Below are 17311 nucleotides of genomic sequence, written 5' to 3' on the forward strand. Positions count from 1 at the left end.
GAAGTTACTAATTTAGCACATATCACTCAGCATGGTAATCACTCAACATTCAAATAAGCACATAGTTCTATTGAAGAGGATTAGTCATACCGATAGCTTCCCTTAGTATGTTGAATTGCTCACGAGCCAAAGGCTTGATAAAGATATCCACAAGCTGTTCATCTGTTGGAATGTAGGTCAGCTTGATCTCACCCTTGAGTACATGATCTCTAATGAAGTGATGCCTTATGCTGACATGCTTCATTCTGCTGTGTTGGATTGGATTTTTAGATAGGTCAATGGCGCTTTTGTTTTCGCATTTGACTTTAATTGTTTCTGTTTTAACTCCATAATCCTCAAGCTGTTGCTTAATCATAGGACTTGTGCAACACAGCTTCCGGCAGCTACGTACTCAGCTTCAGTTGTAGACAGGGCAATTGATGACTGCTTCTTGCTGAACCAAGATACCACACAGCTTCCAAGGAAGTGACATCCTCCCGAAGTACTTTTACGTTCAAGCTTATCTCGTCCATAGTCAGCATCAGTGTATCCAATGAGTGTGAAGTCATTTGAGGTTGGATACCATAAACCTGCATTAACTGAGCTCTGCAAATATCTAAAGATTCTTTTTACATCTACAAGGTGAGATTCCCTAGGGTCAGCTTGATATCTTGCACAATAACATACTGAGTACTGAATGTCAGGTCTACTAGCGGTAAGGTAAAGTAGAGAGCCAATCATACCTCGATACATCTTGCTATCTACAGATTTACCTTTCTCATCTTTGCATAGGACAGTATCAGTACCCATTGGGGTTGATATGGGTTTACAATCTTCCATATCGAATTTCTTTAGCATTTCTTTGGCATACTTGGACTGACTAATGAAAATTTCGTTCTTACCTTGCTTGATTTGAAGTCCAAGGAAGAAGTTGAGTTCACCCATCATGGACATCTCGAACTCAGTTTGCATCTGTTTACTAAACTCTTTGCACAAAGATTCGTCAGTAGCACCAAAGATTATATCGTCTACATAAATTTGTGCTAGCAGGGTATGTTTACCCTTTTTCTTAATGAACAAGGTTGTGTCAGCTTTGCCTCTGACATAATTCCTGGCCAGCAGGAAGTTGGTTAACCTCTCATACCAAGCACGTGGTGCTTGCTTTAGGCCATATAAAGGCCTTCTTGAGTTTATGAACGTGGTTTGGACATTTTGGATCTTCAAACCCTGGAGGCTGACTAACATATACCTCTTCGTTTATAAAGCCATTAAGAAAAGCACTTTTAACATCCATTTGATATAACTTAAAATTCATATAGCTAGCATATGCACACAGTATACGTATAGCCTCTAACCTAGCAACTGGTGCAAAAGTTTCTCCGTAGTCTATGCCCTCATGCTGACTATAGCCTTGGGCTACAAGTTGGGCTTTATTTCTAACTACGTTGCCTTTCTCATCTAGTTTATTTCTAAAGACCCACTTAGTTCCTATGGTCTTTTGATTCCTAGGTTTTGGTACTAAATCCCATACCTCATTTCTTGTGAATTGATCAAGCTCTTCCTGCATAGCATTGATCCAATATTCATCGTGCTCAGCATCGACAAAGTTCTTTGGCTCATGTACAGAGACGAATGCGACATTGCTGAGATATTTTCTAAGCTGATCTCTCGTCATCAGCTTGTTGTCAGCAGCATCAAGAATGGACTTCTCTGAATGTCCTTTTGGGATTTTTATTTCTTTGGGTAATGTTGAGTTGTCTGGAATAGGTGTTTCTACAACGTCTGCAGGAATAGATTGGTCAGCAAAGGTGATTTCGGGTTCGTGTTTACCTTTGGTCAGCCCTTGTACTGGTGACTCAGTAGCTCCTGTTTGGTCAGCGGAAGCTGAGCTTGGTTCATCTTCGGCAGACTGAGTTGTCTTTCCTGCAGGGTTAGTTTCATCGAACTCTATATGGACAGATTCTTCAACAATTTGAGTTCGTTTATTATATACTCTATATGCTTTGCTGTTAGTTGAGTACCCTAAAAAGATCGCTTCGTCGGCTTTAACATCAAATTTTGCGAGGTTATCTTTTGTATTGAGTATAAAACATTTACACCCAAAGGCATGAAAGTAGCCAATGTTAGGCTTTCGTCCTTTCCAAAGTTCGTATGGGGTTTTCTTAAGAATAGGTCTAACTAAAGCCCTATTGAGTATGTAGCATGCTGTGTGGACAGCTTCACCCCAGAAATACTTTGGAAGCCTATTTTCACTCAGCATAGTCCTAGCAATTTCGACAATTGTTCTGTTCTTCCTTTTAACGACCCCATTTTGTTGAGGCGTTCTAGGAGCAGAGAAATTGTGGTCAATACCCCCAGTTTCACAAAATTCGTCAAACTGTTGGTTTTTGAATTCTCCACCATTGTCGCTTCTAATATGAGCTACTTTTAGGTCTTTGTCATTTTCAAGCTTTTTAATCAATGTGGTGAACATCTCAAATGTTTCATCCTTGCTACTCAGCAAGATGATCCAAGTATACCGAGAGAAATCATCTACAATGACTAAGGAGAATTTTTTACCGCCCAAGCTGAGTGGCTGAACAGGTCCGAAAAGGTCCAAGTGTAGTAATTCCAATGGTCTCTTGGTTGAGATAATGTTTTTACTTTGAAAAGACTTTTTCGTTTGTTTCCCTTGCTGACAAGCATTACATAATTGATCTTTTTCAAATTTCAATTTGGGCAATCCCTCAACTAGTTGCTTTCTAGCTAATTTGGCTAGGAGGTCCATGCTTACATGACCAAGTCTCCTATGCCATAGCCAGGAGTTATCCTCTTTAGACATTAAGCATATATTTTTGGAAAATTATTTTTCTAAACTCAACATATACACATTGTCAACACGAGGGGCAATTAAAATCAATTTTTTTGTTTTCCCCTCGAGTATCTGACACTGAGTAGCATCAAATATAACATGTCTACCGCTATCACAAAGCTGAGCTACGCTCAATAGGTTATCTTTGAGACCCTTAACTAAGGAGACTGACTCAATGGTGGGATTACCTCTGATAGTACCTGATCCTACTATCTTACCCTTCTTATTATCTCCAAAGCTGACATTTCCACCTTGTTTAAGCTCAAGGGTGATGAACTGAGTTTCATCACCAGTCATATGCCTCGAGCATGCACTATCAATATACCATAGTTTTGACTTCTCCACGCACCTCAGGCTCACCTACATTTTGAATCATTCATCTTTAGGTACCCAATTCTTTTTGGGTACTCGTTTGTTAGGATAAATAGGTGCAAAGTCATATTTTAACTTGTGACGACATACTTTTATTGTGTGGCCAGCTTTACCACAGAAGTCACAGAATGTTACCCTCTTGGGGTGACTTTGTTTTTGGTCAGAACCATTGTGCTGAGCATGCCAACATACCTTAGTGGTATGTCCTTTCTTTCCGCAGAAGTCACATTGGACAATCCGCTTGTTATACCAACACACATCTCTTGTGTGTCCCCTTTTTCCACAACAGTCACATTGAGTGAACTGTTTATGCTGACTAGTACGTGGGTACTCAGCATGGGATTTATTTTTGTTTGAGCCTTTAGTTTGGCTCTGAAGATTTGTGACATCCTTTCTCAGTTTCTTTGAATCTGATTGGATCCCCGAGATATACTTATGCATAATTTCCATGTTGCTATGCAAGGTTGAGTTGTCTTGGAGAAGATATCGGAGGTCACTAAGTTTGACCTCTTCAATCTCGTCACACCGCCTGTTGAGTGCCTTTATTTTCTTGTTACACTTTTTAGTTAGTGCATATAAATCACTCAGGGTGTTAATCATTTCTTTTCTAAGCAAATGTAAGTATGTTACCTCATTTGAGTATTCCTCATGCTGAGATTCTTCAGAGAGGTCAACATGCTCAGATTGAGTGTGGTCAGCAGCGCCATCGGCCATGAAGCATATGTTTGCCGACTCAGTGGCTTCAGCTTCTGACGATGTTGAGTCGTTGCTGTCACTCCATGTGGCCACCATTGCCTTTTTGCTTCCCTTCTTGTCTTTCTTTAGGTTAGGGCAGCTTGACTTAATGTGCCCAGTTTGATGGAACTCAAAGCATGTGACAGATTTGGAGCTATCCTTTTTGTATTTGTCACTGGACTCAGCTTTGTACCTGTCGCTTCTTCTGAATGGCCTCTTGCTTTTCTTTTCATTTTTTCTGAACAGCTTCTTCATCTTCCTTGTGAACATGGCCATTTCCTCATCGTCCGATGAGTCAGCTTCGGTTGAGTCAGCTTTCATGACAAGTGATTTTTGTTTCTTGTCTTCTGACTTTTCTTTTACTTCGAAATTTTTCATAGAGATCTCATGAGTCAGCAGAGATCTGATCGGCTCGTCATATTTATATGTGGTCAAGTCTTGAGCCTCTTCTACGGCAGTTTTCTTAGCTTGCCAGCTCTTAGGTAAGCTTCTCAGAATTTTCTTCACCTGCTCTTCTTTAGTGAAGTTCTTGCCGAGCCTCTTTAGCTCATTTATGATGTTGGTGAACCTGGCGTTCATTCCTGAGATGTCCTCATCGTCATTCATCTCGAACAGCTCGTATAACCTCATATGTTGGTTCACCTTTGACTCCTTGACCTTGCTTGTACCTTCGTAGGTTACTTCAACCTTCTTCCAAATCTCCTGTGCTGACTCGCAACCTGAAATCTTATTGTATTCTGCAACATCTAACGCACAGTGAAGCATATTGATAGCGGAAGCATTGTTTTGTAATTTTTTAAGGTCATCTTCTGACCACTCAGTTTCACTCTTAACAACTTTCTCATTGTTAACAGTTTTATATGGCACATATGGGCCTTGAACTATTGCAAGCCATGCACTCATGTTTGTGGCTTGAACAAAGTTCTTCATCCTATTCTTCCAGAATGTATAATTGGATCCAAAGAATAGGGGAGGCCGACTAATTGATAATCCCTCTAGGAGTATCTGTGTTGTTTGGTTCCCGGGAAGAAAACGAGTGCTGTTCTCGGCCATTTATCGAGATCAGCTCAAGATTGTTAAATCTTTGAATAGTGAGCTATTTAGCTCCGATACCACTTGTTGGTCCCGTGTGATTAGTTCCAAGGGGGGGGGTTAGGAACTAATGTAACTTTTTCGATTTTAATTAAGCTGACTTAATATATTTTCTTTGAGTTGAATAACTCAGCTTTGGTCAGCACGGACGATTGTAGCGTAAGATAGCTTTAGCCAGATATTGACTAGAGCTATTTAGCATATGAGTTGGGAATTGACACTTTTGTGGTCAGCTTTCAACTCAGTACTCTTATTTACTTAATATCAATTTAGACAATTTGTATGCTGAGTAAATATAACAAGCAACACATACAGATATATATATATATATATTGAGAGAGTTAGAAATTACTCAGCACGACTTATCCTGGTTCGGCCTCTCCGCCTACGTCCAGTCCCCAGAGTCCCTCCGGGCTTTTGAAATCCAATACTGAGCTCTTTAAAGGTAGAGCACAAACCGTTTACAAGGCAGTTGAATATGCAAGAGTACCTTCCTCTATTCGTCTACTCAACTCCTACTAAGTGCTATAACCGAACACTTAGGTTTCTCTACCACTGAGTATTTACAACCAAACACTCAGCACAACACTCTCAATTTACAATTGATACAAATTGTTCTTTTCGAATGAAGAACACTTTAGATGATTACAAGATCACTCTAGCTTTTACACAGAATAGAAAAGTTGGTGTAAGATCTCTTTTGTTTTGATGTGCTTTTTGCTTGTATTTTTCTCACTTGTATTTTCTGTAAAATCGGCTATGTTCCAAGAGGTTTACTTGTCTCTTTATAGTTGCAATCTGAAGATCAAATCATTTGAATTTGATTTGCCCGTTGAATCCAAAACGGCTCTTTTAGGAGACAAGGCTCTAGTCAGCTTCAGGTTTGCAGGCCAATCCTGTCGTCTGATTTCCTCAGGTGTCAGGCTTGTCCTTTTCTCGCAATTCTGTCTTCTTGTACAGGTTTCGTCTTTTATCTAACAGACGTTTGACCCATGCATCTCGAAATCATTTTTGTGCGTAATTCCGAGGTTCCTATTATTGGTTCAGACAGTTGTCGGACTTGTCTTTTAGCTAACGGATGTTTGGTGCTGTCCTGAAGATCACTCGGCATGACTTTGTTATTCGTTGGCTTCTGATTGTTGTTAATCCAGATACTGAGCTATCTTTTACTCATCTTCCATGGTCATCTTCGTTCTGCAAGAACTTAGTTCGAAGACTCTTCTATTCTTGATACTGAGTTTCGCTCCACTCAGCTTCTTGATCTCTAAGCTTCTGTTCCGAAGATGACTTGTCTTCTGTTATGCTGAGTTCCACTCTACTCAGCTTGTGCTGTGATCTTATGCCGGCTTTGTCATGTCTTACATTTTATTTCTATTTATATTTATGCTCAACATTGAACAAACATATTAGTACACTTAAATTTAATTGTCCCTTAATCATGGATTAACTTAAATGATTTTGTCAAATCAAAATCGTATGGAAAGGTGTTTCAACACTATGGTGTCCTCCAGCTTCTCGGTCATGACAATGGCTTTGAACAGCCTGTCCCTCCTCTTGAGATATACATCTTCGAATAATTTGGTCGGCGCATAACCTGAAAAGATAGGGGTCCTCCCAGAAATAATATTTAACTTCAGCATAGAACTTCCTCCTTTGATTAGTGGACAGGTTGTGAGGCTTAAGTGAACTGGCGAGATAATTAGCAATGTCGGTAAACCATGGCGCAGGTTGTGCAGCGTATAGACGCTCGTCTAGAAATCTTTCCAAAATCTCTGGTTGTTCCTGGCTGCTTTGGTGAGAAATTCTTGACAAATGATCAGCCGCGACATTTTCCGTTCCCTTTTTATCCCTAATTTCGAGATCAAACTCTTGAAGCAATAATAACCAGCGGATCAACCTAGGCTTAGCATCCTTTTTCGTGAACAAGTAGCGTAGCGTAGCATGGTCTGTGTGCACAACAACTTTGGACAGCACCAAGTAGGGTCGAAATTTGTCGAAGGCATACACAACTGCAAGAAGCTCCTTCTCTGTAGTGGTGTAGTTCTGCTGGGCCTCGTTTAATGTTTTGCTTGCATAATAGATAGGACGAAATTTCTTCTCAACCCTCTGCCCCAGAACAGCTCCCACACAAGTATTACTTGCGTCACACATTATCTCAAACGGCTGTTCCCAGTCGGGTCCTGCCAGTATAGGCGAGTTGATCAGCTTGCTCTTTAATAGTTCGAACGCCTTTAAACAGCTTGCATTAAAAGAAAATTCCACTTCCTTATGAAGTAATGCTGACAAGGGTAGCGCAATCTTTGAAAAATCTTTGATAAACCTGCGGTAAAACCCTGTATGCCCCAGAAAATTCGCACATCTTTTACATTGGCCGGAACAGCCAGCTTTTCTATCACTTCCACCTTCGCTTTGTCCACTTCCATCCCTTTTTCTGAAATTTTATGCCCGAGAACAACTCCACCCATAACCATGAAGTGGCATTTCTCCCAATTCAAAACCAAGTGGGTCTCCTTGCATCGCACAAGCACGGCTTCGAGGTTGTTTAAACAGCTCTCAAAAGAGTTTCCATAAACAGAGAAGTCATCGATGAATATTTCTACGGTCCGCTCCACCATGTCATGAAAAATGGACATCATACATCTTTGGAAAGTGGCTGGAGCGTTGCACAGTCCGAACGACATTCGTCTGTAGGCATAGGTCCCATAAGGACATGTGAACGTTGTCTTCTCTTGATCCTCACTGTGAATTATGATCTGGTTGTATCCTGAATAACCATCAAGAAAACAATAGAAGGTATATCCCGCTAACCGCTCCAACATCTGATCAATGAAGGGCAAAGGGAAGTGATCCTTCCTTGTGGCTTCGTTGAGCTTTCTGTAATCCACACAAACCCGCCATCTTGTTATTGTTCTCGTGGGCACCAACTCGTCTTTCTCGTTGAGGACTACGGTTGTTCCTCCCTTCTTTGGTACAACGTGAACAGGGCTGGTCCACACACTATCAGAGATTGGGTAAATAATGCCGGCATCAAGAAGCTAGATCACCTCTTTTCGCACAACCTCCTTCATGTGGGGATTCAGTCTGTGTTGCGACTGGACAGATGGCTTGTGCTCCTTCTCCATCAAGATTCTGTGGACACAGACTGCCGGACTGATACCTTTGATATCATCAATTTTCCATGCGATTGCATCCTTGTTTCTTCGCAAAACTTCCATGAGTTGCGCTTTCTGATCAGGAGTTAACTTTGAGGATATAATAACTGGACTCCCGCTGGGTGGTTCCAGGAAGGCATACTCGAGGTGTGCAGGTAACGGTTTCAATTCTGGTTTAGATACTGGCACAGTTGGTATCTCCGGTGGTTCTTGATGAGCAGGAACAGTAGGATCGAAAGGAGGTGTCGGTAAGTTGGATTCAATGGACCAGCCTGTTCCTTCACATAAGTTCACCTCTTCTCCCAATAGAGTTTCCAGAGTGTCCTGTTCCTGCAAAGTAGAGAGACTTTGGAATTCATCCAAAAAACAGCATGTGTCATCATTATTGTTAGCTCGTCTCATTGCTTCGTTCATTTTGAAAATGACTTCCTCCCTATTAATTCTTAAGAACAGTCGTCATTCTCCTACATCTATCAATGCTTTACCCATGGCTAAAAATGGTCTACCTAGGATAATAGGAACATGCAAGTCTTCATCAATGTCCATTATAATGAAATCAACAGGCAATATGAATTTTCCTACTTTGACCAGCACATCTTCCACAACTCCCCTAGGATAGCATACTGAACGATCGGCCAACTGAATTGACATACGAGTAGGTTGGGGTTCTCCTAATCCAAGTTTAGCATATACAGAATAAGGCATTAAGTTTATGCTAGCTCCTAGGTCACATAGTGCATTTTCAATGTTTAGCTTTCCAATTGAGCAAGGAATAGAAAAACTCCCTAGATCTTTTAGCTTTTTAGGTAGCTGCTGTTTGTTTTGGAGTATTGAAGAACAATCTCCGTTGAGTTGGATCATGGATATGTTTTCCAGCTTTTTCTTGTTCGATAGGAGGTCTTTTAAGAATTTTGCATATGACGGAATCTGTGCAAGTGCTTCGACGAACGGAATGTTGATGTGAAACTTCCTTAAGGTGTCTAACACCTTAGAATTTTGTTCTTCCAGCTTTTTGTTAATCAACCGCGTTGGATATGGTACAGGTGGAACATACGACGGAGGTGGCTTATACATTCTTTCGCTTTCCCCCTGATCCTGCTTACTGGTAATGGTTGTCTTCCTGGTTTCTTTTTCACTAGGAACAGCTTGTTCCTGCTCCCCTTCAGCTCCTTTGGATGTTCCTGCGCATTCAGCATTTTCATCAGCAGAAATAATGGGTTGGGTTTGCTTACCAGATCTCAGAGTTATCGCCATGACATCGCCCTTTGGATTCGGCTCTGTGTTGCTTGGCATTATTCCCTTCCCTTTTGACGTAGATGCAGCTAGCTGATGGACTTGTGTTTCCAGCTTTTTAATCGAAGCTTGTGTCTGTTTCATGAACTACATCATCATCGTCTTCATATCTGGCTCCACGTCCTCCTTGGGTGGAACAGGTTGTTTGTAATGCTTCTGAGGTTGTCTCTAGTAATGTCCTCCTTGCTGTTGTTGATACCTCGGTTGTTCCTGCTAGTTCGGCTGGCCTGTCCATCCAAAATTCAGATGGTTTCTTGTGGCAGGGTTATATGTGTTAGAGTATGGGTTAGGTGGGTTCCTTTAGTTTTACCCTGCATAGTCGCATTCTACCTGTGCACCCTTCCCTTGCTTGACTCCTGGGCAGTTTATGTTGAAATGCAGCCCTCCACAAAAATCACAAATGTCATTGAATGGTGGTTCGTTGTGAATTGAAGATACATTTATCTTGCCGAGCTGTCTAGCAAGTTGTTCTACTTGACTTGTCAATTTTGACACAACATCTTCATTTCCCGCTCTTTTTCCCTCACTTCTGACAGAGTGCTAGTTATAACTCGTGCTCACTACTCTCTCAATAAGGTCGTACAAGGCCTGAGGTTCCAGATCTTCGGGATTTCCATTGGCAATAGATTCGATCTGGATCTTATAGATGTTGGTTACCCCATTGTAAAAGTTATGCATCTGCATCCACATAGGAATGCCATGATTGGGTACTCTCCTTAGTAGTTCCTTGTACCTTTCCCATGCTTCGGCTAGTGATTCATCTTCTTCTTGCATGAAATGGGAAACCTCGTTTCTGAGCTTAATGGCTTGTCGTGGTGGGAAATATTTCATTAAGAACGCACCAACCATTTCTTCCAAAGTGGTGATCGTTCCTGGTTGCAAGCAGTTCAGCCAAGATAAAACTATCTTGAGCTGATCCCTGTAATGGCTGAGAACAGCACTCGTTTCCTACTAGGAAATCAAACAACACAGATACTCCCTGATGGATTATCTATTAGTCGGCCTCCACTGTTCTTCAGGTCAAATTATACATTCTGGAAGAACAGGATGAAAAACTTTATCCAGGCAACAAACATGAGTGCATGGCTAGCTATAGTCCAAGGCCCGTTTGTTCAATATGAAACTATTGATGGTGTAAAGTCCATCAAAAGTGAGGATAAATGGTCAGATGATGACCTTAAGAAATTACAAAATAATGCTTCGGCTATCAATATGCTTCACTGTGCGTTAGATGCTGCAGAGTACAACAAAATTTTAGGTTGTGAGTCAGCACAAGAAATCTGAAAGAAGCTGGAGGTTACCTATGAAGGAACTAGTAAGGTCAAAGAGTCCAAAGTGAATCAACACATGCGGCTATATGAGCTATTCGAGATGAATGAAAATGAAAAGATCTCTGAAATGAACTCAAGATTCACCAAAATGATAAATGAGCTTAAGAGACTTGGCAAGAACTTCACAAAAGAAGAGCAGGTGAAGAAAATCTTGAGAAGTCTCCCCAAGAGCTGGCAAGCTAAGAAGACAGCTGTTGTAGAAGCTCAGGACCTGACCATATACAAATACGATGAGCTCATTGGATCTCTGCTGACCCATGAGATCTCCATGAAAAACTTTGAGGCTAAAGAGAAAACTGAGGACAAGAAGCAAAAATCTCTTGTCATGAAAGCCGACTCAACCGAAGCTGACTCATCAGATGATGAGGAGATGGCCATGTTTACCAAGAAGATGAAGAAGCTGTTTAGGAAAAGCGACAAGAACAGCAAAAGGCCATTTAAAAGAAGTGATAAATACAAAGTTGAGTCTAGCGACAGCAGACATAAGAAGGACAGCTCCAAGCCTGTTACTTGTTTCGAATGCCATCAAACTTGGCACATCAAGTCAAGTTGTCCTACTCTGAAGAAAGAAAAGAAGGGTAGTAGAAAGGCAATGGTGGCCACATGGAGTGATAGTGATGAGTCAACCTCATCAGAAGCTGATGCCACTGAGTCAGCAAACATCTATTTTATGGCTAACGAAGCTGTTGACGACTGCCGATCTGAGCAAGCTGACCTCTCCGATGAGTCTGATCATAAAGAACACTCCAATGAGGTAACATCTATATCCTTGCTCAGAAATGAAATGGTTAATGCCCTAAGTGATCTCTATACACTGATAAAAAGTGTAACAAGAAAATAAGAGCACTCAGCAGGCGGTGTGATGAGATTGAAGAGGTCAAACTCAGTGACCTCCGACATCTGCTCCAGGACAACACCAGGAAAGATGAAAATCTAAAAATCATGCATCGGTTTGTCTCGGAAGTCCAATCAGATTCTAAGCAACTGAGAAAGGACATCACTTCAATACAGAACCAGCTGAGTTCATCGGCTAAGAAAAGGTTCTATCCAAATGCTGAGTATTCAGGTACTAGTCAGCAAAGATGGTACACTCAGCAGAACAGTTAGTGTGACTGTTGTGGAAAGAGAGGACACACTGTAAGTGTGTGTTGGTATGCTCAGCACCATTATGCTGACCAAAAATGGAAACACCCTCAAAGGGTGGTTTATTGTGACTATTGTGGGAAAGATGGCCACACTATAAATGTATGTCATCACAAAATCAAGTATGATGCATCACCTGTTAAGTCTAACAAACGAGGACCCAAAAAGAATTGGGTACCTAAAGATAACTAGTTCAATTGCAGGTGAGCCTGAGGTGCACAGAGAAGTCAAAGCTATGGTACATTGACAGCGCATACTCAAGGCATATGACTGGTGATGAAACTTAGTTCATCACACTTGTGCATAAACAATGTGGAAATGTAAGTTTTGGAGACAAAAAAAAGGGTAAGATAGTGGGATCAGCTACTATTGGAGGAAATCCTACTATTGAGTCAGTCTCCCTAGTCAGGGGTCTTAAATATAACCTATTGAGCGTAGCTCAGCTGTGTGACAGCGGTAGAAAGGTTGTATTTGATGCCACTGAGTGTCGGATACTCGAGGGTAAAACAAATGATTTGATTTTAACTGCCCCTCGTGTTGACAATGTTTTCATGCTGAGTTTAGAAAAGAAATTTTCAAAAATGCAACAATCTATCATATTTCAAGCAGGTTTCTTCTGGCCCACCATATACAAGGATGCCCAACTGTTCGTTCAACGATGCAACAACTGCCAACGTACGGCAACATTTCTGTCTGAAACGCCATGCCTCTAAACAACATTGTTATTTGTGAAGTTTTTGATGTATGGGGCATCGACTTCATGGGACCATTCCCCATCTCCTTTGGGAATCAGTATATCCTGGTCGCAGTGGATTATGTGAGTAAATGGGTGGAAGCATGTGCGTATCCTTCAAATGACGCAAAGGTAGTGATTAAATTTTTAAAACAGTTGTTTACCATATTTGAAGTACCAAGGGCAATTATAAGTGATCAAGGTACTCATTTCTCTAACCAATTATTTGAAAAACTACTCCAGAAATATGGTGTCACACATCGTATAGCCACACCATACCACCCCCAAACAAGTGGGTAGGTTGAATTATCCAACAGGGCGCTGAATCGAATTTTAGAGAAAACAGTCAATTCTTCACGAAAGGACTGGTCTCTGAAACTCGATAATGCACTGTGGGCTTACCGAACAACCTATAAAACACCCATAGGGATGTCCCCTTTCCGGCTCCTGTTCGGAAAAGCTTGCCACCTCCCTGTTGAGTTAGAATATAAGGCATACTGGGCACTAACATTTCTAAATTTTGATGATCAAGATATTAAGCAGAACATGTGTGCTCAATTGAACGAGATGGATGAATTCAGACTGTTCGCCTATGAAAACGCACTCAAATACAAGGAACAGACAAAAAAGTGGCATGATCAGCGTATTCAAGCAAAGCACTTTCAAGAAGGCGAACGAGTCCTCCTCTACAATCCATGCCTGCACCTGTTCCCTGGTAAACTTCGCTCGCGATGGTCTGGCCCATTCACGATTCATCGCATATTCTCCCATGGGGCGATCGAAATCTAGAACACCAATGGAGAAATATTCAAAGTTAATGGACATCGCCTGAAGCCTTACTTGGCTTATGAACCTCTCGAAATAGTGGGCGTCACCCATCGCTTGACCAACCCATGACAAATCAAAAGTTGGGAGTAAATAAAATTTTGATTTAATTTTTTAATATAGTTTAATTTTACTTCTTGCAACATAGTTAATTTTCAATTTCTTTTTCTTTATGCTAACCTTTCCTATTTTAGTTCCCTTTTGAATAAACATGTGTCTAAGTACATAGGGAAGTACGAATAATCATTCCTCTCACCAACCCGCACCACACGCGAGACAACCACCGCCCAAGCCGTCTTGTCCTTTAATGCAGATTTATCAGACGGCAGACCCTCAGCCTCAACGGTCACAAGCATTGATGTGGCTACCCCTCTTCCCAAACATGGCTATTTGATTCCCTATTCTCACGGTGGAATAAGAAAAGTGATTGATCCAAACGGTTGCAACCATCCTAGAAGGTTCACTTCTCTTCTCCATTTTGTATAAAGGTCTTCCCTTTTTACTAAACCCACACTTTTCCTAACCTTGAAACCCAGTAACCGCCTGTTGAAAATCCGCCATGGCTCGAAAGAACATAAGGTCCGCCACTGCCACCAAGGGTAAAGAAAAGAAGCCGGATGTAAGCTCTAGTACCCAAACCTCTCTTGTCCTTTCCAAGCAGCTCCTTACTTTCTCCGATGAGGTTGAGCAAACTAATTACGAAACTTTCCAAAACACGGAGCTGTGCGCCACCAGACAAATCTGCTCGGAAAGTTTGCACGAGGTAGGTCTTGACGCAGAGGTCAAGCAAATGATAGAAGGTGCTAATCTGGCTAAATTTCTGGCCATCGAAGAGTTCACATACCACGAACTCACAATGGAGTTCATTTCCACCTTCCAACCCGATGTCAAGTACACAAACCCCAATCATCACAAGCGCTACCAATTTTGGCTCATGGGAAACCACATGAACTGCTCTATCAACAAAATGAACATCTTCCTTGGCCTGGTCGACCAAACCAAACTTGAAGAAGAGCCCTACCTATCGGCGCACAGAGAGATCCCCTAGGAATTCGACGCTAATGCTTTTTGGCATGCAATCACTGGTCACACCGATTATAACCCCAGTTCATCCAAGGCCTCAGGTATCGAGAACTATTCACTGAAATATTTGCATCGTTTACTCGTTGGTTCACTTTTTGGCAGGGTCCATCAAGCAACAATGCCATCCGCTGACCTGTTTGCACTAGCCTGTTTGCGAGACCGGAAGCCGCTGAATGTGGGGTATTATTTTGCTGAGTATATTGCCTCACTCCAACAGAAGAAGAATGTCGATGTCCTGTTCTGTGGACCATTCATCACCACCATTGCTCAGAACTTGGGATTTTTCAATCCTAAAATCACTACACTAACCCTTGGTCCAGTTATGGAACCATTGAACTTGCAGGTGATGAAGCGGATTGAAATTTGTTGCGATATCAAAGGAGTTTGGTACCTATGGCAAGAAGCGGAGCAACTCAAGAAAAAGGACAAAGACGTGCCTGGTCCATCAAAAAGACGAAGGTCTGAAGATTCCATACCAGAACCTATTCATGTCACCCCAATACGCTCCGTCCCAAAACAACCACCAACCGATGATGATGACAAAATTTACCGCATTGCCGCTCGGATGAGCATGGAGACCATCCTTATCAACATGCGTGTGATGGAACAGCGAATCAACTCTTACGAGCAAGAAGTGGAGATATTACGAGCCAGAATAGCCATTCTAGAAGGCAACAACCATTCCGCACTAAAGCCCCATGTCTCGGATGAATCACAGAAGAGCCCCATCAAAAATGAACCAAATGAAGAAGTACCCACACCTTCTGCTACAAAACCAAATGATGATGGGGAGGTCGAGTCCTCCCAGTCCCCAACAGTGTAAATGTCTCACTCTTTTTCTCTTTATCCTTTGTTCGGTTGGCTGCTGCTGTTGTTTTCGCGTGATGTTGTTGGCGTCTTTCTCTTACCCAATTGTCTTACATTGAGGACAATGTTTTTGTTAAGTTGGGGGTAGGTGAACAGCGTCTTAGCAACTGTTTGGCTGTTCAATTTTGCTATGCTATTTTGTCATGCTCTGTTATTTTATTCCCACTTTTAATTTTTGCTTGGTCCTCGTTTCACATCAGCACCACCCCACAAAAAGAAAAACAAAGCACAAACACCATAATCACCATGTGCGCTTCACCCGCCACTCACCATTCATATTCACTTTGGGTTGAATTTACCAAACTTAGAATAGTTAAGTTACCATGCAATTTTTGTTTTCTTTGTGATGATGTGATGATTCGACAATGAGTAGTTTTGGTTGGTTGATTAATTTGTGAAGTCCCTGATCAGGCCAATTGTTGGCTAAGTACAAACAACCAGTGAGGCTTGTGCCTAAATCTTGCATAGTGTTGCAAATAACTTTTAAAGAGTGGGCTTTGCGTATTTTAGGTAAGTTAGATTTTGCCTTGTTTGCCTTTCGGTAGAAAGAAATGAATCTTGGCATAATAGGATGAACATCCAATCATCCAACCATCCACCATCAAACACCCATACGAACATCTATAGCTGGACGCTGGTTAGTAAAAGAAAGAGGCCCTGTTTCCCAAAACATATCAAAGGGGACACAGTCACTAAAGAAGAAAAACAAACAGCGAAACACTTTCCCCCCTTTAAAGCATTGAAAAGGAAAATGAAACATGAAAGCCTAGAAACAAAAACAGACCAGCTCTCCAAGCTAAACTTATCCACTCACCATAAAACACCTGCTCCAATCATAATTTCCAACCAATCCACCATTCAAACCACCCTCCACCCATGTAAGGATTCTGAGGTGCCAAGAGAAATTTTCAGTATCTGTTAGATAAGAAGGCAGATCAAAACTTATTCTTTTTATGCATAGCTGTCGAGTGACTTAAATACCCTACAAACAGAGAGCAAACATTGTGAAAGATGAGCGAATTCCCAGAAGTACTAGGAAAATAATTGATTTTTGATCAGGGGATTCACTAACTAGTTGTGTCAGCTTAATTACTCATCATATGAATATCACAATCATTAGAGAAACTTTAACTGCATTTACTTAGCTGTTCCTTTGTTTGTGATAATTTCTTCATGTTCCTCCATTTAATATTGATGTGTTGCTTGAGGATAGGCAAAAGCTTAAGTTGGGGGTAATTTGATGCAAGTAAAAAGAGCAAATATTTGAGGGAGATCACTCATGGAAAAAAGCTTCAAAGTCTTAGTTTTCAACCAGAAATGGAAAAAACAGGCAGAAATTACTTTCAAGCAGGAATCCTCACGAACAGCCTTTCAGTAGAACAAAACAGCTTAAACAACGGCATTAACGGGTCATTTGGAAGGAAACGGACAAACGTGTGGGTCGAGCACGCTACAGGAGAGAGAAAGAGAGATAAACGTGGAAAGCAAGACAGCTTTCCATCTTGCGCCAAGTGTAGGAGGATTGTTTACTTGTCCTTGTTTTTACCTTTTTGTGACTTTTTACCCTTGTAATTAGGGTTGATGTAAGGGGAGTATAAATAGGAGGAATATTATTGTAATAGGTACCTCGACATTATCACCACCACTAGTTTTCTTCTCTTTTTTTATTTTCTGTTTTGAAGAATGTTTTTGGAAAGAACATGCTGTTCACTCATGACAATGAGTGAGTAGTTCTTCTACAGGCCTAGCCAGCCATTTAGACGGTGACTGTAAGTATCTTTTATCAATGAATGAAGTATTTTTATCCATGATTGAGTGTTATTAGCATGCTTAAAGAATATATTAAGATCGAGTC

General features: G+C 41.3%; 1 non-coding gene and 1 pseudogene across 1 annotated transcript; one reads left to right on the forward strand and one right to left on the reverse strand.

The window, feature by feature from the left end:
• The window catches only part of LOC136236089 (uncharacterized), a 109265-nt pseudogene that overhangs the window by 21498 nt on the left and 70456 nt on the right, over nt 1-17311 (reverse strand).
• LOC136201690 (small nucleolar RNA R71) lies at nt 10169-10275 on the forward strand. Its single transcript, XR_010674033.1, has one exon. It is a non-coding gene; the product is annotated as a small nucleolar RNA R71 (small nucleolar RNA).

Source organism: Euphorbia lathyris, chromosome 7, assembly GCF_963576675.1.
Source record: "Euphorbia lathyris chromosome 7, ddEupLath1.1, whole genome shotgun sequence".
Taxonomy (NCBI): domain Eukaryota; kingdom Viridiplantae; phylum Streptophyta; class Magnoliopsida; order Malpighiales; family Euphorbiaceae; genus Euphorbia; species Euphorbia lathyris.